General features: G+C 35.5%; 1 long non-coding RNA gene across 1 annotated transcript in view; it reads left to right on the forward strand.

The window, feature by feature from the left end:
- LOC138706708 (uncharacterized) overlaps positions 1-23,985 on the forward strand; it is a 1,118,142-nt gene that overhangs the window by 537,089 nt on the left and 557,068 nt on the right. The window contains exon 3 of the long non-coding RNA XR_011334063.1: positions 3,276-3,315. This is a non-coding gene — a long non-coding RNA (uncharacterized lncRNA). The remainder of the gene's footprint in view (positions 1-3,275; positions 3,316-23,985) is intronic.

Below are 23,985 nucleotides of genomic sequence, written 5' to 3' on the forward strand. Positions count from 1 at the left end.
TATTTTTATTATTATTATTTTTTATTTTAATATTATATCTGAACTGCGACCGAGCACGAGCGCTGCTCATTCGGTCTCAAATTTTGTAAATACTACTGTATCTTCTTTTTATATTGCTTGTATTATTTTATTTGTATTTCTCTTTGTTTGTTTTGTTATTATATTCCTTTATTCTGTATATTTGAAATAAATAAAAAAAAAGTGTGTGTATTTATTTACACTGCAAATGCGTAGTTATATACCCATTGGCAGTGGTAACTAATTACATTCAATAATGAAAATTAATATTAAACACAACTAATAAAAACATTGCTAATTAATAATAATGATAAATAATAATAATAATAATAATAGTAATAATAATAATAATAATAATAATAATAATAATAATAATAATAATAATAATAATAAGGACCATCCTAAATTAAATGAAGCACGATCACTTAAAATAACATTTAAAGTAAATCTAATTTGTATCTTAACCCTAAGTTCGAACTAAGACCCACGAGTTTAATAGGTAGAAGGAACGTTTAGTTTTTGTATTTAATGTTTATAAACCACTTTTATTGTTGTGTTTAATATTTAGAAGGCACAGTTTTTGTTTATTGTACATAATAGGTAGAATTCACAGTTAGTTATTGTATTTAATATTTATATATCCAACTTTTATTATTGTGTTTAATAAAAAAAACATGAAACTTTTGACAGAAAAAAAAGAAGTGTGATAGGTTCAAACCTGCACAAGTACTTTTCGGCACTACACTTATTTCGCTGTCAACTCACTCATTGCACTGATACTCTCCTGATTTCACTACCACTTCAAAACCATTTCACTGTTCAAATACTTTGCACAGCCACTATGAACTATAGAACTTCACTGACACAAACACACTTCACTTACACAATAGACTTGACTGACACTACACACTTCACACTTCACTGACACAACACACTTACTCACTGATACAACACTTCAAATAACAAAATATCAATTACAGCCTTTAAATAGTGTGTATAATAATTATACTACCGTCTATTAGTAAAGTCCTTAAGCCTATTTTTAAATACATTTTTGGTTATTGATAAAGCCTTTAGTAAGCCTTCAGGTAAAGCATTCCAGTCCCTGATAGTACGATTGAGAAAAGAAAACTTTCCAGTGTCCGTCCTCTGTCTTCTTTCCCTCAATTTATATGAGTCGTCGTTCCTTGAAGAGTAATTTGGTGTGGATATAAAGAAAACATTTTGACGCTGTCGTGTATAATTTCTGAGGTAGCTCAGTCGGTAGAGCATTCGTGCACTAAGCGAAGGGTCCCGAGATCAGTATCCGGCCCCGGAACAATTTTTCCTTGAAATTATTCAAACCTCCTTTACAGGAGCTACTACCTGAAAGTCAGATTTGTATATTATTATTATTATTATTATTATTATTATTATTATTATTATTATTATTATTTGTTGGGTTTCCTGTAGAAGAAGAAGACGCTATTAAGAACGCGGAGAAACTCAGTCCCTCGTCGCTTATAGAAAAAGAGACATTAGATCAGTGATGTCAACTGATGCCCATAGGAGGAAGCGCGCGCTTTAGAGCCCAGGAGAGCCTGAGCGCTTTACAGCGGAAAGGAAAGAGACAGACGAAAAAGGTAGTACATGCCGCTTGGTCGAGCTATATACAGGGATGGCCAGCACTGAGTCAGTGGATAAAGGGAAGAGAACTTATTAAAACGGTATCCATGTTAATTTTTAGATTTGCCTGAGAAGTATAAGTGCATTATAAGAATGTAAGTTTTAATTTTAATGTTCTTTTTCCACGAGTTTGCTTTTCATTCAGTAGCAATATTTTCTCAACTTGTTTACAGAAAAGTGAAATTTTCAGATATGTTTGTTTAGTAGCCTTACAGGTACTAAAACAGTGTTTTAGTAAACCTAATATATCGTAAATACGTATTACTGAAGATAGTGTATTAAAATGTTTGAAAATATTCGCATGAAAAATCTTTGTAAGGATGTAAAAATGTTTGTTTGTGTTGGTAAAACGTCAGCTCTATAGCTTCAGCAGATTTCGAGATAATTTAATATTCTGATAAGAGAAAATTGCGCACCAATATCACCTAAGAGCATAATGCGATAAGAGTTTTATTATGTAATATTAGTTACAGTTATTTGAAGTGTTGTATCACTGAAGAAGTGTGTTGTGTTAGTGAAGTGTGTTGTGTTAGTGAAGTGTGTTGTGTTTAGTGAAGTGTGTTGTGTTAGTGAAATATGTTGTGTCAGTCAAGTCTATTGTGTAAGTAAAGTGTTTTTGTGTCAGTGAAGTTCTGTAGTTCATAGTGGCTGTGCAAAGTATTTGAACAGTGAAATGGTTTTGAAGTGATAGTGAAATCAGGATAGTATTGTATTGTATTTATTGACATTCCATGGTATTCACACATTGCTTACAACTAGAATATGGAACAAGTCAAAAACCTTAATACTGTTATAAAGTCTTAATTTATAGTCACATTCTAGATGAAATATATACAGACGAGATTTACAATATAGTCTACTAGTACAACACAAAGTTTTAGTATCAATTTCATGAAGTTTTATTGAATGTCATGAATTCATCTACAGAATAGAAGGCGTGAAAAATTAGGTACTTCTTTAATTTGGCCCTAGACAACTTTGCTTTGTACTATAATATTGTTTTGATTACTTTTACAAGGCTAAAGATACCATCAATATCAATTTCAAATTATCATGTCATATTCAGTGTCTTTCTTTGGGATAACAATTTCTTTATGAATGATGTGTTTAATTCACTTAGTACAGTATAGTTGTAGTTATTATGGAATGTGTGTGAATATTCCTTCTTTACTCTTTATTATGTTATTAACGTTTAAAACACAACTGCAATATTAGGCTAAGAAATAGGTGTTAGTACTTTTATTTTACAGAGAATATAGAAAATAACAAACAGAAAGGAGCCATATAAAAATAACGACATAAAATTTCACGTTCCGTTTGAAGTTTGTGCACCACTGTTTTCTTAGTCCAACAGGCTGATTATTCCTCCTAGCATACCTAGCGCTTAATGCCCGCGCACGGCGTCAAGGTCAGAAAAATGCGCTTGCTTTGACATCACTGCATTAGATGAATATGTAGTGTGAAGGATACTTCAGATTTAGGAAAGAGTTTAGCATCATCAAATTCCTCGCATACAAATGACGGCAGGCCTGAATAATCCACGGAGCCACTGAGTGACGGCGGATATTGATTTCTGTTCCTTTTTGTTGCAGGGATCCGAGCTACGGGCCTCGCCGAGCATCCATCCATCCAGTGAGTACAAGTGTTCCAGCTACATGAAACTGATTGTGCACTGGGGCACTCAAACCGGGGGACACACACTTCAAATACTGCTTTGTGACTGCTTGTCCTTTTGATATCTGTATGTGTTTGCACAATGACGACCGCTACAAAAAAATTCCGAGTCGATATTATAATTGAATCGGTCGTTTGTAAAACCAGACGAATCAATGCTTTGCGAATTAAGTCACTTTTATCGAAACAAAACTGAGTGGATAAATGCTCTATTATCCGTGACAGAACAACTGCAAGCCTAGTATTTCCCCTGCCTGTGGTATACACCGCAAATACAGGGACATCATTTTATTTTTACTAACATTTCTAATATTAACCTGGCTATACCTCTGGATCAACGATTAAGAACTGGAAACAACGTTTGCTACCCCCTTCCACGACTGGAGTTCGATGAAACTGGCGTAATATACAAACAAATCATTTTACTAAGTATAGGAGGGAAGAAAAGTAGTTCATCCATTTACGTAAACTGGGAAATATCGCGATTTTGAGTTTGATAATTTTCATTACGTTTTTGTTTAATCAAAATACAGTACAGTATTAACAATGAGTGTTTTTACTCACGAACTGAGCTTTCCATGCGGACGTATTCATTATGCAGTGTATATTATACTGTCTACAGCACATTAGCGTACAATATAGAGAATGAAGTTAAATTGAAAAATAATCATAAATGGGTATTTATACACATTTTTTTAATGGTGGCCGTTCATTTCGATACAGGCTTCAGTTCTAATGTGCATATTATCGTACTATAGACTATTGTACGTAATTCGAATTACCAGGTTCGTATTTGGTATCAGTAACTCATGTTGAAATAATCCTGTACTTACTCTATAAAAGAGACCTTACGTACTGTAAATTCAATCTTCACTTCTGCCCGATCCGAAAAGATAAAATTACTCAGACATGCTATCTACTGTCCGTCCAAGTGGTTACGTCGCAGCGTCGTAGAAAGGGAGAAAATCGCGTGACAGTTAATTACTTAACGAGGCCCTTTTATTTAAGTTATTTTAAACAGTTGTATAATGTTACGTAGACGTCCAATTCCTAACAGAAATTAATGTTCTCGGAAAAGAGCTAAGACATCCCAGTCACTAGCATTTATAGAGAGACGAATAGAAGCAGGTGGGGGAAACCGGTATGCGACGTAGGCAAATGGAAAATGATGCAATATTGAAAGCTCTTTCGTCACTGGAAAAGGCGAACATATTTTTGGAACGTACTGTTTACTATGACCGTAAGGCTGCTATGACTGTATATGTGGTCTTGGATCTATGTGGAGGACAGTTGAACTTCACTAGTAGGAGGGGTGGGAATGAAGTACATTCAAAAACTCAGGTACAATAAAAATTGAAGTAAAAATAAAATGATGTCTCTGTATATTGTATTTCATTTCAAAACCACATATGCCACTAGTTCATACAAAAGGTCATTATGCAACTTGTTAAATAACATAAATTTGAGAATATAAATATCTCTTCTTAAAAAAAAGAATACTTACTTCCTCAAGGGAAGAAGATACTGAAAATTTGAAATTCCTTGTTTTTCATTGAAACTTACAATTTTTTGTGTGTTGAATAACTGTACGTATAAAAATCTAAATTTGAGTATTAGGTTTATAAAAAAAAAGCAAAAGTGGACCCAAATTTGAGAATTACCTCCCATTTGTAACTATTTAAAAAAATGATATAACTCAGTTTTTTTTATAGATATTTGAGAAGTTCTTTTACCATTAGATTCATAAAAAGATTTACTACAAAATGGTTTCACTTGATTTCTAATATATTTTACAGAAATATTATAACTGATTTTAGAATATGTCATGGATTTCCGTTTCCGAGTTCACTACTTCGTATATTATCAATTATTTTCATATTCAATTTAAATATAAAGGGGAGAGGACGATATTTTTTGGTGAAAAATGAGTAGATTTAAAAAAATTTCTTTAGAATACTCTGTAATATGTGTGGAATGCATTGCTTAACATTTTATGGGTATTTGTGCCCTTATCAGATGCTGAGACGTCAATTTTAAACTTCCTGTGCTATGGACTTTTAAATCACACGACTCCTTTCTCGTTGTTTCCGGTAACTTCATTTTTTTCTACATTGCCAGATAAAAATGGATATAATTTCTGAACTATTAAAGATACATACATGAAATTTTGAACATACATTCTTTAGACTATTAGGAAACTTTTCTCTGTAACAGAATTTCGTTACTAGATTTCATTTTTAAAATATGCCCGTTTGTTTGCGAAAAAGGAAATCAAAAAAGTGTTATTAAAATTTAATTGTTTATTTTACAAACGTAGGGACCAATATCAAAATTCTGTTACAGAGAGATTATAGAGCATGCTTTTGCAAGTACATTGCAAAAAATTGTTTGAATCTATCTTTTAAAATAGTTTAGATATATCGGTTTTAGTAAAATCCTGCATTGGGTATATATTTTTTTCAAATATGGGCCCACAAATAATTTTTTTTTTCAAAATATTTATATTTGGTTGAGTTGCTACACCTGTGAGCTCTTTACACATAAAAAATTAATATTTTACACCAAATAGGAAAAAAGTTTAAAAAAATACCATCCTCTCCCCGTAACATTCTAATGAAGCCAAATCTTTTTTAATAGTCTGTTTAAAAGGTCTGTACAAAATTTGATCTTCCTATCGTTAATATTTTTTCAATTATTTCAATTTATAGCGAGCACGGTGACAAAAAAATCAATTTACGGATAAACACATCTAGAGCGTCACTTGATATAAACTTTCACTTGAAGGGCCAGGCAATGATAGTTATGGGCTTACTACATCTACTATCTTTTATATTTTCTGTCTAATTTTTTGAGCAGTTCCTCATAGTTTTCAAGTCTAGCCTTCTGTTTGCTAATTCTGCCCATGATATTCTTACTGTGTGTTTTAGACACTACAATAACTATTTCTATCAAGATGTAAGAACCACATTTCTACACTTTAGATCAAAGAATTTTCAAGCACGTCTGACAAAAACACCTGACAGTTAGCATTAGGGACTGTCGAAATAAAATTGAATTCAAACATAAACTTTCTAGGGACTTGTTCAGTAATTGAGACTCGTTCAGACATGGTTTCTTGTAAATAGTTCTCTTAATCTATCACAAAATATTTCAATATCTGGTAATTTCATCACTAGGGCTAGGATTTGTGATGACCTATAAATCATAAAAAATGTTCTAAAAACAATGCATTTATGACCTAAAATCTTTTAAAAAATGCCCTAAAAGTTGATCTTACATTACAAAATTGGCTTGGTAGAAAAATGAGTTTTATGCTACTTAATATTTAGACTAGTAATTAAATTAAATTCTAGTACCAACCTTTAAGTTCATTTAATTGTACATAATTTTTTCTAAGTGGTACTCTTTAATTAATTATTCTCCCTGATGTAGTTTCCATGTAACCCATCACAAGGCCACTCTTATACGGAATTAGCAAGTATAGGGGAGTATATATTGAAGGGGTGGTTGGACTGATCCATTACTTGGGGTGTACTACGTTAAAAGGGCAATATTTGTGTAGAGAAACGATTAAAATATTATACAAAATAATGGGTATTAGCCACCGGCGTAGCTCGGTCGGTTAAGGCGCTTGCCTGCCGATCCGGAGTTGCGTTCGGGCGCGGGTTCGATTCCCGCTGGGGCTGATTATCTGGTTGGATTTTTTTCCGAGGTTTTTCCCAACCGTAAGGAAAATGTCAGGTAATCTATGGCGAAACCTCTGCCTCATCTCGCCAAATATCATATCACTATCACCAACTCCATCGACGCTAAATAACCTCGTAGTTGGTACAGCGTCGTAAAACATAAAGGGTATTAATGGACAATATATGTAGACAAAATATCAAAGGATATAAACATTATTTTATATTAATAATGGGAATTTGTGGCCAAAATTAAATTAAAATGCCTCAAAAATGTCCGAATAACACAAAAGATGCTCTTATGAGTTGAAACGGGAAAAATGCAAAGAAATGCCCTAACAAATATGTCTTAAAACACTCAGTTTATCACATAACATATAAATACTAAAGCGCCTATGTTTCTGGCTTAGTAGAAAAAAAGATGCAATTTCATCAAAATCCTAGCCCTATTCATCACTATATAATTTTATTATTCTAGGTTTAATTTGCACTTCTGTAAAAAAATCTTTCTTTGTTCTTAACTTCTCCAATAAATATTGTCGTGCCTTTATTATTCAGGTAATCTTTTAGTACTTTTATTTTTATTCTAATTTTAAATTTATCATTAATTGTGATTATAATTGTAATTGTATAACATTCTTATTGAATTTATTATTCCTAAGAAACTAGTTCGATTAATTAAAATTCGTCTCAATGAAACTTACAGCAGAGTCCGTATAGGCCAGCTTCTGTCTGAAGCTTTTCCAATTCACTGCGGGCTAAAGCAAAGCGATGCTCTAGAATATGCCATTAGGAAAGTTCAGGATAACACAGAGGGTTTAGAATTGAACAGGTTACATCAGCTTCTTGTCTATGCGGATGACGTGAATATGTTAGGAGAAAATGCACAGACGATTAGGTAAAACACGGAAATTTTACTTGGAGGATGTAAAGCCTTAGGTTTGGAAGTAAATCCTGAAAAGACGAAGTATATGATTATGTCTCGTGACTAGAATATTGTACGAAATGGAAATATAAATTATGGAGATTTATCTTTCGAAGAGGTGGGAAAATTCAAATATCTTGGAGCAACAGTAACAAAATAATATAAATGACACTCTGGAGGAAATTAAACGCAGAATAAATATGGGAAATTTGTGTTATTATTCGGTTGAGAAGCTTTTGTCATTAGTCTGCTGCCAAAAAGTCTTAAAGTTAGAATTTATAAAACATTTATATTATCGGTTGTTCTTTATGGTTGTGAATCTTGAACTCTCACTTTGAGAGAAGAACAAAGATTAAAGGTGTTTTGAGACTAAGGTTCTTAGGAAAATATTTGGGTCTAAGAGGGTTGAAGTTACAGAAGAATGGAGAAAGTTACACAACACAGAACTGCACGCATTGTATTCTTCACCTGACATAATTAGGAACATTAAATCCAGACGTTTGAGATGGTCAGGGCATGTAGCACCTGTGGGCGAATCCAGAAATGCCGGAGGGATAAAGATCTTTAGGGAGGCCGAGACGTAGATGGGAGGATAATATTAAAATGGATTTGAGGGAGGTGGGATATGATGATAGAGACTGGATTAATCTTGCACAGGCTAGAGACCAATGGCGGGCTTATGTAAGGGCGGCAATGAACCTGCGGGTTCCTTAGAAGCCATTTGTAAGTAAGTAATTGTAATTGTATTCTTAATATTGTAGTTGTAATCCCCTGGTAGAGGAGAAGAGAAACCTGATGGCCTTATCTCTACCAGGTTAAATAAATATATACTACTAAATATATACTATATTTTTGCCCTCAGAAAAGAAACTATTGCATATGAAGATCGTTATACGAAACAAGTAACAGCAAGTTGTCTTAAGGTTGCCGCTTAGCCTGTGTATACGTGCACAGCAGCAGTAGAGAGAAGACAAGAACTGAACGGGAGAGTTTGGAATACAATTGAAGTCTTCTGAATACGAAGTAGCCTACAAACAATAGATCATATGCTATTATATTCTGTATTCTATATCCTCTTTTGTTATAAATTCCTGACCATTTCCATATCTGTTTTTTTTTTTCGTGTTTAGAGCAGACATCTGTACGTTGTAATGTTTTACTTCTCAGAAGCAAATGAGCGTAAATTTTCATAGACAAATAAATCATAATTCCACTCGCTTCGAAGTGATTGCGAACATATTTGTAGTTCCAGTCGCCGGCTAGAGTATTCCAGTCTCGATGTTATATTTTTATTATTTTTATCATACGCCAACGTCGAATCGTTTCAACTTTACTGCACCTCCATATGGCCTGCCCCCTCCTCTTCCTTCCCTCTTTCACATACACAGATTAATGACGTAACAGCTAAACTACCCTCTTCTCATAAAATATAAATCTAACAATAAATTACTGGGCTATCAAATGTGATTAAATTTATTATCTATTACATTCGTCGTGCGACGATAAACGTGAAAATTTGGCATTAGCGCCAGCCAATAAACTCTCAGATCTAAAAAGTAATAATTTTAAGGGAAGGGCTGCCAACTGCGTCAATTCCCATGCTTGATTATACTCGAGGGAATGTTAGATTACCCTACGGTCAGCGCAGGGAATAAAAAAAAGTGAAGTTTATCAAAACATATCCAGCAAAACGTTTGATCGGTCGTTCCGGATTTGAACAGAATTTAATGTTGCATAACAAAGAATAATATTGTAACTAATGAGAATTTTTATCCGCGAAATATGTTTAATAAAATTATTCTCGATGTCTGAATTGTTATCATTATATTGAGGAACATTATGCATTAAAATGTATGAAAATATGCATACAATTATGAAGTAAAATCTCGTTGTAATTTTTTTACAACTTTTACGAAGAAAAACATTCCAGGTTAAAAAAATTGATAAATAAGCATGATTTCCTTTTCTGTACCATGATGTTAAATTTATGTGATTTATGAGGTACAAGAATATGTATATTTTACTTCCTAGGGTAGTCGAAAATTAGGAAAAAATGTCATTGCAATATAACTTGTATTAGAGTTGTGCATAACCGGTTACGAAATATATATTGCTATTGAACGCCTGGTGTTACAAACTTTCAGGGATGATGCCGAAGGGCACATGTATCAATTTGAGATAAGGAACCCTGGTCCGGAAATGACCGAATCGAAAGTTACAAGCAAAAATAGTTCTGTGGAAATGAAATAATTTTATTCCTCTGCACACCTTTTTTATGTGTATTTATCTGTACATCTTACACATACTGTATTCATCTGACGTTGGTTACGTTGTCTACTTACAGTATTCCATTCAGTGCGCTGTCTGAGGGATGGGGACAGGAAACTACACTAAAGCAATGCAGATAGCGTAATGTGTAACGGAGATGGTCGGTCCTGATATGCATGTCTGTAGACAGCAGTGTATGTGTACAAGTTGCAGTGTCCAGTCGATCAGTCCTAGTGAAATGGAGGAGTACACGAGAGCGGAATAAGCAGTCCTGTTTTTCGAATACGGATGAGCCAATGGGAACAGTAGACAAGCTCACATATTGTTTCGGGACAAGTACTCACGTAGGAGACATCCGGCCCATACCATTTTTCCACGAGTGCTCCAAAAGTTAAGGGAAGGAGGGAACGTGGTGCCAAATTACAATTCCATTTCCACACAACTATTTTTGCTTATAACTTTCGACTCAGTCATTTACGGGACCATGGCTCCTATTCTCAATTTGATACATGTGCCCTTCCCCATCATCTCTGAACGTTTGTAACACCATCTCGGAAACACCCTGTATAACTGTTGTTCACTAAATTACATTTTTCTTTTTCTATGATAGTATTACTTCAGCCATACTGAAAATGTTTAATGAATTACTAAGTAACAGCTCTGCATTATTAAAATATTAACTTGTAGATTTTGAAATGTCTTGCTAAGCAACAACTTTGAATTAATATTTACAATGGAGATTTCTGTATGTGGACTTTGTTTCTCGTGAATATTTCAGGTTATGGACTTTTATATGGATATTTTAGTTGTGATATTTTTGGGTTATTTTACGATGCTGTATCAACATCTAGGTTATTTAGCGTCTGAATGAAATGAAGGTGATAATGCCGGTGAAATAAGTCCGGGGTCCAGCACCGAAAGTTACCCAGCATTTGCTCGTATTGGGTTGAGGGAAAACCCCGGAAAAAATCTCAACCAGGTAACTTGCCCCGACCGAGATTCGAACCCGGGCAACCTGGTTTTCCCGGCCAGACGCGCTGACCGTTGCTCCACAGGTGTGGACCATTTTAGTGTGGACACTTATGTTGTGAACTTATATTTATATGGGCTTTTTTAAATGGACATTTAAACCTGTAAGCAGAAATTTGTTTACGTAGAATAAGTTTACCCAACATCAAGTATGAGTAGGCCTACCAGCTCCGGGGTCCTTGGTGAAACAAAAATGGCATAATTTCAAATGCATACTGCAGCAATACTATGAGCCGCATCCAAGTGCTATCGTAATTAGTAGTTAGGCCATGAAGCAATAACGACGTTGCGTATAAAATTAGCCGTGCCGCGCGGCTTCTTTCATTAATATCTCGGCATCGAGAGAAGCTACAGACCTGTGCGACAACACGTATGATTTGTAATCTCGAGGTCTCCAATATTAAGGCGATAATAGACACACATTGAGTGAACTATTTTTAAACAATTGCTATGAGCTGGGACTAATTTCGCCCATTATAAATTTCCTTCATTGTACATTAAAATAGATGTAAATTCTGGTGGCTTTAATATGAAGAGTTATGTAATCTGTGATTGAGATCTTTGCAGGTATTGTTTTGATTTTTTTTTTAGCAACAGGGGAATTAAATTCAGAACACACTGTATCTCATTACATTTAGTAGCAAATAGTTCTTAGTGCTGAATGAATAGCTTACGGCTCTATTTCCAATGAAGTCGTTCTACTGTGAGAAAGTAAAGCAAATTAGTTTTCTGTTTTTGCTGTAGGAGTAGCAAAGATGATTTTGAATTATAATGAAATGTTAATACGAAAAAGAGAAGAATTTCTCTAAAACTTGCCTCAACACGGTCTCTGCCAAAACTTCACATTAGTGTCTGAAATCGATTCTCCAACGTGGGAAGTCTGCATACTGGATGTTTAGCTAATTAAGCGCCTCTTGTTACAAAGATCCCTGAGCAATCCCCGGTCAAAGCCTTTCTTGGAAAATGATACACGCGTACATACTGCAAAGGAGAGGCAAAATAGAAGCAAATTAGCCACCAGAGCAAATTTGGGAACATGGAGACAGTTTCTAAAAGTAAGTTAATATTAGCATTTCGGTGCCTCTTTGCTAGTTAGTTCAACAGTTCATCCAGTTCTCAGTAGGCTTACCTACACCTAAAGTGTGTGATATAAAGAGAAAAATTGAGACGGTGTTGGGTTCAGTTCCTGGCTAGCTCAGTCGGTAGAGCGTTGGCGCGCTTACTCAGAGGTCTCGGGATCGACACCTGGCCACGGAACAATTTTTCCCTTGATATTATTCAAGTCTGCTACACAGGGAGCTATACCTGAAAGCCAGATTTGCAAAATATAAACATTTGTATTTTCATTATGCCAATTTCGAAAGACATAATTTATCAAAAGGTCTAAATGGGGCAGTAGAGCAAGTGAACAACTTCAAATACATGGGATGTGCTATAAGCAGTAATAATACTTACTTACTTACAAATGGATTTTAAGGAACTCGAAGGTTCATTGCCGCCCTCACATAAGCCCGCCATCGGTCCCTATTCTGTGCAAGATTAATCCAGTCTCTATCATCATACCCCACCTCCCTCAAATCCATTTTAATATTATCCTCCCATCTACGTCTCGGCCTCCCTAAAGGTCTTTTTCCCTCCGGTCTCCCAACTAACACTCTATATGCATTTCTGGATTCGCCCATACGTGCTACATGCCCTGCCCATCTCAAACGTCTGGATTTTAAGTTCCTAATTATGTCAGGTGAAGAATACAATGCGTGCAGTTCTGTGTTGTGTAACTTTCTCCATTCTCCTGTAACTTCATCCCGCTTAGCCCCAAATATTTTCCTAAGCACCTTATTCTCAAACACCCTTAACCTATGTTCCTCTCTCAGAGTGAGAGTCCAAGTTTCACCACCATACAGAACAACCGGTAATATAACTGTTTTATAAATTCTAACTTTCAGATTTTTGGACAGCAGACTGGATGATAAGAGCTTCTCAACCGAATAATAACACGCATTTCCCATATTTATTCTGTGTTTAATTTCCTCCCGAGTGTCATTTATATTTGTTACTGTAGCTCCAAGATATTTGAATTTTTCCACCTCTTCGAAGGATAAATCTCCAATTTTTATATTTCCATTTCGTACAATATTCTGGTCACGAGACATAATCATATACTTTGTCTTTTCGGGATTTACTTCCATCTAGCTAGTTCTTTTGCTACTAATGTTACCCCTCCTGTTCTATAAAGACTAGTTACGTTCCAAGTGCCAAATCTCAAAACCTTATTCCTTTGCTGTGGTCGTGCCAGAGAATCAGTCCTATTCCGAGGCTTATTATAGGGATACGTAACAAGCTGTTTTTTTACGGTGATGGGTTGTTAGCCCTTCGCCCAACCCCCAAGCTGGAGGACCACCCCTTATCGGCTGTCCACGACTGCTTATTCAATATATTCGCAGCTACCCTCCATATCTGGAGGCCGTCTCCTCTATCAATAATAATAATAATAATAATAATTTATTAACAATACAAAAAGTTAATACATACGCTAAATAATATGTCCAAGTTATATATTATTATCAATTTCAAATATACAATTCTAATAACAAATTTTCTGTAATAGTCTACTAAGCGACTTTCATTTTTGGTCTATCTTACACTTGCATATTGTTTTAGTGCATGTTCCGACCTTTTTTTTTACCTATGTACAATCGATTTATTTTTATTTTATTTTAGTAGGTTATTTTACTACGCTTTATCAACAGCTTAGGTTATTTTAGCGTCTGAATGAGATGAAGGTGATAATGCCGGTGAAATGAGTCCGGGGTCCAGCACCGAAAGTTACCCAACATTTTCTCATAATGGTTTGAGAGAAAACCCCGGAAAAAACCTCAACCAGGTAACTTGCCCCGACCGGAATCGAACCCGGGTCACCTGGTTTCGCGGCCAGACGTGCTAACCGTTACTCCACGCGTGTGGACATCAAGAGGTCTAAGTGAGGCAGTAGAATAAGTGAATAACTTCAAATACATGGGATGTACTATAAGCAGCAATAATAATAATACTAATAATAATAATAATAATAATAATAATAATTTATTAATAATTCACTAAGTTAATACATACGCTAAACAATATGTCCAAGTTCCTACTATTATCAGTTTCAAATATACAATTTTGATAACAAATTTTCTGTAATACTAATGTTGTTTGGTCTAGCGACTTTCATTTTTGGTCTATCTTACACTTACATATTGAAGGGTACACGGGAAAAACGAACAATATCACAGTGCTGTTAAGGCTGATGTCATTATCTAATTCACTGTATTACTACAAACTTTGGTGTTATTTTTACCAAAAGTGGTAAAGGAGAATTAAAACCACGGATACACTCATCATTTCCTTCATTGCAAATAGAAACATCAATAAATTTTGCAGTATTAAACTGAAATAGATCACTATCTCACCCTTAATGGAAATTTGACTTTGTTCGTTTTTCCCGTGTACCCTTCATATTGTTTTAGTGCAAGTTTCGACCTTTTTTTTTTACCTACGTACAATCGATTTATTGTAGAACATAAAACTTATGTACCTGCTTAAGCTGAATTTCTTTTCTAGTTCTACAATGCGCAGCAAGTTTATATAAATCGTCAATGATGATAGTTTCCTCCATTCCTCTCTCACTGCAGAAATATTCATACAGTTCATATAACTTTTCTCTAGTTGGCAGGCCTTCATTTCTTAATTTAATCTCACAATATTCTTTTGTCAGTCCCTCAAAACTATTGAATTTTGAAATATAGAAGATTGCTAAATAATTTCTAACTCAATCCAAATTGTTATTATCTGTTAGTATTGAGAATGCATATCTGCCAAATTTGAATTTGACTACAAGCATTAATATGGGCTGCTGCCAGGAAGTGAAAATGAGGATAGCAATGACCAAGGAATCTTTTAATAGAAAAAGAGCATCTTCTGCGGACCTCTGGAAAAAGAACTAAGGACGAGACTAGTGAAGTGCTTTGTGTGGAATGTGGATTTTTTTTATTTCAGTGGGTTATTTGACGACGATTTATCAACAGCTTAGGTTATTTTGCGTCTGAATGAGATCAAGGTGATAATGCCGATGAAAAGAGTCCGGGGTCCAGCACCAAAAGTTACCCAGCATTTGCTCGTATTGGGTGGAATTGTTTGGGACAAAAACATGGACATTACGACGAAGTGAAGAGAAGCGACTAGAAGCATTTGAAATGTGGATATGGAGAAGAATGGAATGTGTGAAATGGACAGACAGAATAAGAAACGAAGCTGTGTTGGAAAGAGTGGGTGAAGAAAAATGATGCTGAAACTGATGAGGAAGATCAAAAACAATGGGTTGTGTCCATGTGTGAGAAGAAACTGCCTACTGAAGGATGCACTGGAAGGAATGGTGAATGGGAGAAGAGTTCGGAGCAGAAGAAGATATCAGATGATCGACGACATTAAGATATATTGATGATATGCGGAAACAAACAGGAAGGCAAAAAATAGGAAAGACTGAAGAATGCTGGGTTTGTAGTGAAAGACCTGCCCGTGGGCAGAACACTATGAATGAACGAATGAATGAATAATTGATGATATTATTATTCATACATCTTGATTACACAACTTTTAACGCTGTATAACTTCGGAATATGTATGATAAGACTTTCCTGTGTTAAATTTCAACGTATCTCGTTTACATGTTTCGACCTATTTATGGGCCATCTTCAGAACTGGTCGTTGTTGGTCTTGGCGCCACTTGTTCTGTTTCATGTGAGGGTGTGTTCCTGTGGTATAGTGTAGAGTCAAAGAGTGTGTGTGTTTTGAAGTTGAGTTGTGTGTTGAGAATTTCGTTGGGGTGTGTTTTTGTGTGTCTGTATATTTCATGTTGTTCTAGTGTGTTTATTTTCTGGCTTTTTTTGGTTGGATGTGTAGTATTTCCATGTCTGTGTTGATGTCTCTGTGGGTGTGGTTAGCATTTGTGATGTGTTCTGCATATGTGGAGGTGTTTTGTAATTTTGTTATGGCTGTGAAATTCTCAACACACAACTCAACTTCAAAACACACACACTCTTTGACTCTACACTATACCACAAGAACACACCCTCACAGGAAACAGAACAAGTGGCGCCAAGACCAACAACGACCAGTTCTGAAGATGACCCATAAATGTTTCGAAACATGTAAACGAGGTACGTTGAAATTTAACACAGGAAAGTCTTACCATACATATTCCGAATTATTATTATTATTATTATTATTATTATTATTATTATTATTATTATTACTTACTTACTTACAAATGGCTTTTAAGGAACCCGAAGGTTCATTGCCGCCCTCACATAAGCCCGCCAGCGGTCCCTATCCTGAGCAAGATTAATCCAGTCTCTATCATCATACCCCACCTCCCTCAAATCCATTTTAATATTATCCTCCCATCTACGTCTCGGCCTCCCTAAAGGTCTTTTTCCCTCCGGTCTCCCAACTAACACTCTATATGCATTTCTGGATTCGCCCATACGTGCTACATGCCCTGCCCATCTCAAACGTCTGGATTTAATGTTCCTAATTATGTCAGGTGAAGAATACAATGCGTGCAGTTCTGTGTTGTGTAACTTTCTCCATTCTCCTGTAACTTCATCCCGCTTAGCCCCAAATATTTTCCTAAGCACCTTATTCTCAAACACCCTGAACCTATGTTCCTCTCTCAGAGTGAGAGTCCAAGTTTCACAACCATACAGAAGAACCGGTAATATAACTGTTTTATAAATTCTAACTTTCAGATTTTTGGACAGCAGACTGGATGATAAGAGCTTCTCAACCGAATAATAACACGCATTTCCCATATTTATTCTGCGTTTAATTTCCTCCCGAGTGTCATTTATATTTGTTACTGTTGCTCCAAGATATTTGAATTTTTCCACCTCTTCGAAGGATAAATCTCCAATTTTTATATTTCCATTTCGTTTTAGTAATATTAACTTGTTGCTCTACTCGCTTGGCTACTGATAATCTTTCTCTTAATTCTCCAATCACCAAATAATGTTCAGAATTACAGTCTGCACCCCTGAAAGTTCGAATATCTACTATACTAGTATGTCTCCGTTTATCTATCAAGATGTGATCTATTTGGTTGTGTGTCAATCCATCTGGAGAAGTCCAAGTATATTTATGTATATCCTTATGGGGGAATGTTGTACTTTTGACAATTAAATTTTTCGATGTGGCAAAGTTGACTAATCTAACTCCATTGTCACTACTAATTGCGTGTAGGCTCTCTTTTCCAATAGTTGGTCTAAAAATATCCTCCCGTCCTACTTTAGCATTGAAATCCCCCAATAAAATTTTCATGTGATATCTAGGGAAATGATCAAAAGTATGTTCCAATTCCTCATAGAAGCTATTCTTTATATGGTCGTCTTTCTCTTCTGTAGGGGCGTGAGCATTTATAACTATGATGTCGCACCATCTACCCTTAAGTACTAAATATGATAACCTGTCACTGATAAATTCGACCTTTTTTACTGCTGATTTTATTCTTTTATGAACAAAGAATCCTGTTCCTAATTGGTGATTATTGTTTCCTTCCCCATAATACAACAAGTAATCTCCTATTTGTGATATGCCATTCCCATCTAACCTAACCTCTTGTACTGCCACGAAGTCTATTCTATATCTAGCTAGTTCTTTAGCTACTAATGTTACCCCTCCTGTTCTATAAAGACTAGTTACGTTCCAAGTGCCAAATCTCAAAACCTTATTCCTTTGCTGTGGTCGTGCCAGAGAATCAGTCCTATTCCGAGGCTTATTATAGGGATACGTAACAAGCTGTTTTTTTACGGTGATGGGTTGTTAGCCCTTCGCCCAACCCCCAAGCTGGAGGACCACCCCTTATCGGCTGTCCACGACTGCTTATTCAATATATTCGCAGCTACCCTCCATATCTGGAGGCCGTCTCCTCTATCCGCAACCTGAGGACGCGCCATGCCGTGGTGATAGGGACCCACAATACATGGATTATTATTATTATTATTATTATTATTATTATTATTATTATTATTTTTTTTGTGGTATTAGCAGTTATATCACAAATGACAGCAATGTTAGTGACAAAAAGCGTGGTGTTGGCGGTGGTAAGAGGCAGGAGTTCCGACATTTGTATTAAAATGAAAAAAGACGTGGAGGTGAGATATTGAGGTCATTTTGGAGGAATGTGTGCATATAGGATTAAAAGTACCAGAAGGACGCACTTTCATCACGGACATACATGTCCATCCATATTTTACAAGGAAAAATGTGAAGCTTTCCGTGCAACATTTCATCTCCTAGACAACGAGGATTACCTGACGCGATGCTCCGTTGTTTTCAGGCCTACACGCAGGTGTCAGCTCCAGGATAATGGCAAGGTCTCGCAGTGAAATCGCTTTCTCTCTGCTGGATGCTGCACGATCTCTTGCATAAAATTTACGATTCGGTACGCATGAAGGGGTCAAGCGCGCATTTACCATCTTTCTGGAGTGTAGTCTTCTGTGTTTTTTTTTTCTTTTACTTTGCCCTCAACGTTGGTATTTGTGAATATAGGCTGGGGTAGGAGTTCGAAAAGAAGGGTGCGCTCATAGATTTGTCGAGACATCTGGTGCAGTATCTCCCTCTCTCTTCCTCTCTCTGAATTTATTTCGTCTCACAGTTGAGTAATCACGCGCAGCATCGGTTAATTCAGACTTGGTAATGTATGCGAAAGATCTTCGTATTTCAGAGTCCGATAGTCTGTCGAGAAAAGAAACTGTAAAGAATAAACTGTTAGCTACGTACAGAATTACGTACATAGTGACATTTTGAATTGAGGCGTAGTACAGATGAAAAATTCTATCCGTCTAACAAAAAGAAAGAGAATAATAATTCGGGCCATCAGTTTCTGAGTAAGAGCCAGAAATTTATCAATTCCTCGCAGCAGTAGGGAATGAGAATGAAGAGCTTCTTTCTATCTCTTATCACAGAACGTCATTCATTATAGTCATGCTCCTATACGATATCATCATCACGTCACAGGGATTATCTGTAGTAATCTCAGACCTCGAGTGACATTTATTAGGACTATTTCGTGAATAAAATAAAAATATAAATAATATATCCCTTAAATTCGCTCACAAATTTTTAATAATTGTTATTTAAGAATACTTAACGTATTCAGACATTGTGAAGTTGAAATAGATTGAATATCGATTATTACAATAAAGAAATTGGATGTTACTCAGTAGGCTAATGCCAATTGGGAAAAGCGAAATACAGGTTTAACAATGTTAATTAAATGTACAGCACTTTTCTCTTATTATTATAACATAACTTGATTGATTGATTGTTTGATTCTTTATTCTCTACATGGCCATATACAGGGACATCATTTTATTTTTATTTCAATTTTTATTGTACCTGAGTTTTTGAATGTACTTCACTCCCACTCCTTCTACTAGTAAACTTCCAACCGTTCTCCACACAGAACCAAGCGTATACAGTCAAAGTCGCCTTACGGTCATAGTAAACACAAACAGTACTGAGTTAGTGAGTATAGTACGTTCCAGAAATATGTTCGCTTTCAATATTGAATCATATTCTCGCACAGGTACTGTCGCCCGTTTGCCTATGTCGCATCCCAGTTTCCCCCATCCACTTCTGCCCGTCCATTTGTGGCTGGGCTGTCTTAGCTCTTTTCTGAAAGCATTAATTTCTGTTAGGAATTGGACGTCTACGTAATATTATACAACTGTTTAAAATAACTTAAATAAAAGGGCCTCGTTAAGTAATTAACTGTCACGTGATTTCCCCCTTTTCTACGACCCTGCGACAAAACCTCTTGGACGGACAGTAAATCCATGTCTGAATAATTTTATGTTTTCGGATCGGGCAGAAGTGAAGATTGAATTTACAGTACGTAAGGTACTCCTTTATAGAGTAGGTACAGAATTATTTCAACATGAGTTACTAGTACGAAAGACGAAACTGGTAATTGGAATTAGGTATAATGGTCTATGTGCGATAATATGCGAAAAAGAACTGAAGCCTGTATCGAAATGAACGGCCATCATTTTCAAATATGTGTTTAAATATCCACATTATGATTATTTTTCAATTTAACTTCATTCTCTATATTGTACGCTAATGTGCTGTAGACAGTATAATATACACTGCATAATGAATACGTCCGAACGGACAGCTCAGTTCGAGAGTAAAAGCACCTATTGCTAATACTTTACTGTATTTTGATTAAAGAAAAACCTAATAAAAATTATCAAACTCAAAATCGTGGTATTTCCTACTTTACGTTAATGAATGAACTACTTTTCACCCCTCCTATACCTAGTAAAGCGATTTGTTTGTATCTTACGCCAGTATCATCGAACTCCAATCGTTGAAGGGGGTAACAAACGGTGTTTCCGGTTCACAACCTTTAAGCCAAAGGTATAGCCAGGTTAATATTAGAAATGTTAGTAAAAATAAAATGATGTCCCTGTACATGGATGTACACGTCAATTACATAATAAATAAAAAACCCAATAAAATTAAAAACACAAGTTAAAATACATTTAAAATAAATAATATAATCATGTAGTATTGCATATATCATACATTTTCATTATCTGCTGAAATCATAATATAATTTAAAATCTTATATTATAATTATGGTAACCTGATTAATACATTAATTAAATGAGGAATTGTTGAAAACGTAGTTATTACACATTACACCGAGAAACTAAGAACTGTGTGGGGACAGCTATATAGGAATGCTTATGTATTCACAGCGAGACATGTTGCTACACAGTGAAGTCATATATGAAGAGTCCATCATTCTTGCAGTGGACTCTTCATATATTACTACACAAGGTCTTTGTGTTTGATATGCGATGATGTTACATAAATTTGAACATCTGACTTTCTATTAATTGTTTAATTTCATTCACAAAATACAAATTTTATAGGCTACAATTATAGGTTAAGTTACCTGTGGGAGCAGGACCAATGTCAGCTGTGCCTTATTTCGACCGTTACTCGTGCTACAGGAAAGCACTTTTTATAGCTCGACAAACGCATTCTCGCTGTAGTGTGTAACAGAACTAAAGCTGCATTTACACAGTTCAATATTCCAATCGCGTATGCGTGCAATCTGGGAAGAATATTGAAAGAATCAAGTTTAAAATGTACGTTCAATTAAGATGCATGAAGATTTTGTGTCTACATAGTGCGACGTTTTGAACGTCGTCTTCACTGGGTAAATATTTAGCGTATTTTATAAAAACAAGCCTCTTTCAGCGCTCAGAACTCTGGAACCATTTACTGCAGAACATTGAACGAGAACTCCTTTTGAAGCTGACATTTGGTAGGTTATGTTAAGAAGTAATCCTTATTTTTATTGTACACAGAGAGACAGATAATCTGATTTTACTTACTTTTAGGCTTTTTGCACATTTGTAAAAATGTAAAAAAGTATTGAGAAAAAACCTTGCATTATTAAGAGGGATTCGGCATTGTTTGCTTAGTGGTATGGCAATAGGTTTCGAGGGTATTAAATAGATTATTTTCACACGCCTGGACTTGAACGGCTCAGTACCGCACGCACTGGCCGAGAGCTGAAGATAAGCGAGCGTTGGGGGTCATTTTACTCCTGTGTTTATGAAAACCTGTGATAAAGCTAGCACAGCCATGCGCTGCTAGACGACACATCACGTGTTTATGTCTCCTGGCCTTGCTTGTCTCGGCTAGCTCCCGCCTCACAGTCAGCTGGTTAGTTCACGCGCGTACTATTTATTTTCTTTATTTGATATTTTCAGTACTTTCTTATCAACGTGCCATCAGTAAAAAATATGTGTTTATTTGTACTTTCAATGCGGAATCTAACTATATATGTTTAAAATATTTTTTCCTAGCCAAAGGCGTCTTAAAGAGGAACAATCTAAATTTCTCCATTCCATAAATACTAAGAAAATCTGTTTACATGTCAATATAAAATTTAACTTCTCAGCACCAAAATAAACCATGATTTTGATCATTAGGTGAAAGGGTTTCGGGGCCACAACAGTTTAAACTTACAAATTTTATGAAAATACGATCAATTTAAATATTTTAAATTTAAACACTATGAAGTTCTGATGCCTCAAACTTTGCACAAAGCATTGTATCACAATTCTCTAAGTACAAAAAAAAAAGTTTCATTGTATTTAGAAATTGTAAGGTCAATTTTCTCTATATTTCGGTCGATTTGAGAAAGAATAGCTCATACCTTCATCTATACCGCATTGGATTATACGTAGGTCTGTAGAAGGAGAAAGTTACATAATCAGGTAAAGGAAAAGATTATGAGTGTGTAGGTCTATATTTATTTTATTTAGTTGTATGTTAGTATCATTTAGTTAGTGGGATTGCTTTCACGTTATTCTGACGCGTTGTGCCAGCTCTGTGCTTGGAACTGAATTCTGTGGTAATCGCTCTTCACGGTGGATTCGTCATGCTGACCTGTAGGCCGTTCCTCCAAATGATGGACCGATGCGGGTTTTATCTCTGTACATGATTGATCGGACAGGCGTGGAAAGCGCCGGTTAACAAAACCCACCTCCACATGTTCATTTTCCTCTCCTAATCTCTCATACCATCTTTCTCTCTTGTCCGTTTTAATTTAATGTAAGCGTTTTCTTTGTTACTTAGTAACCATCTTTTCTTATCACTCCCTTTTCTTCCTCATCACTGTGTTTCTTCTCATACATCTCTCTCTTAATTCTCTCCCTTATTTTACTTTTTAGAATCGTTCTTGCTTTCCTCCAGTTTTTCCTCATTTCCTTTCAATTTTATTCCACTTCCTTTTTCCTTACATTTTTATTTTCTTGTATTCTTCCCCTTTTTATTTTTCTGCTCTACTTAAATTTTTCCTGTTTTTCGACATATTTTTAATTTTGTGGTTCCAAGGCGAAAATGAGATTTCGCGATGTCATGCATCCTGGTGATATATTTGTTGTAGCAAAAGACAACACGAATATCTCTATTTCTTTTCTGTCTATCATATTGTTACTAGGATTTCATACGCTCGTTCGAACTGTTAATGCTCTCTCCTGAAAACTAAGACGTAACATAGGCTATGCCATTTTGCTGTGAAGTCTCAGAATTGTCAATTTCCAATGGGTTCATCTACATCAAGCACATTAGCTGAAATCTTCATTCAAAATATAGAACAAACACACATACTAAACACTGACAACAACAAACAGCAGACAAAATAATGTACTGGCATCGATATTTAGATGGCATAGGCTAATAGTCTTATATAATGGAAACAAAAGACAAATAGAAAACCTACATCCACAACTCAACAAAATACATTCCAAATAGAATAGAATAGAAATAGAACATAACCAAACTATAAATTTCTTAGACATCACCATAACCAAAACAAATAACAGACACGAATTCAAAGTATATAGGAAACTCACCACAACCACAACACATATACACAATTCATTTTTAGTAGGTTATTTTACGACGCTGTATCAACATCTCAGGTTATTTAGCGTCTGAATGAAATGAAGATGATAATGCCGGTGAAATGAGTCCAGGGTCCAGCACCGATAGTTACCCAGCATTTGCTCATATTGGATTGAGGGAAAACCCCGGAAAAGACCTCAACCAGGTAAATTGCCCCGACCGGGTATTCGAACCCGGGCCACCTGGTTT

This window comes from Periplaneta americana, chromosome 9 (assembly GCF_040183065.1).
Source record: "Periplaneta americana isolate PAMFEO1 chromosome 9, P.americana_PAMFEO1_priV1, whole genome shotgun sequence".
Lineage (NCBI taxonomy): Eukaryota > Metazoa > Arthropoda > Insecta > Blattodea > Blattidae > Periplaneta > Periplaneta americana.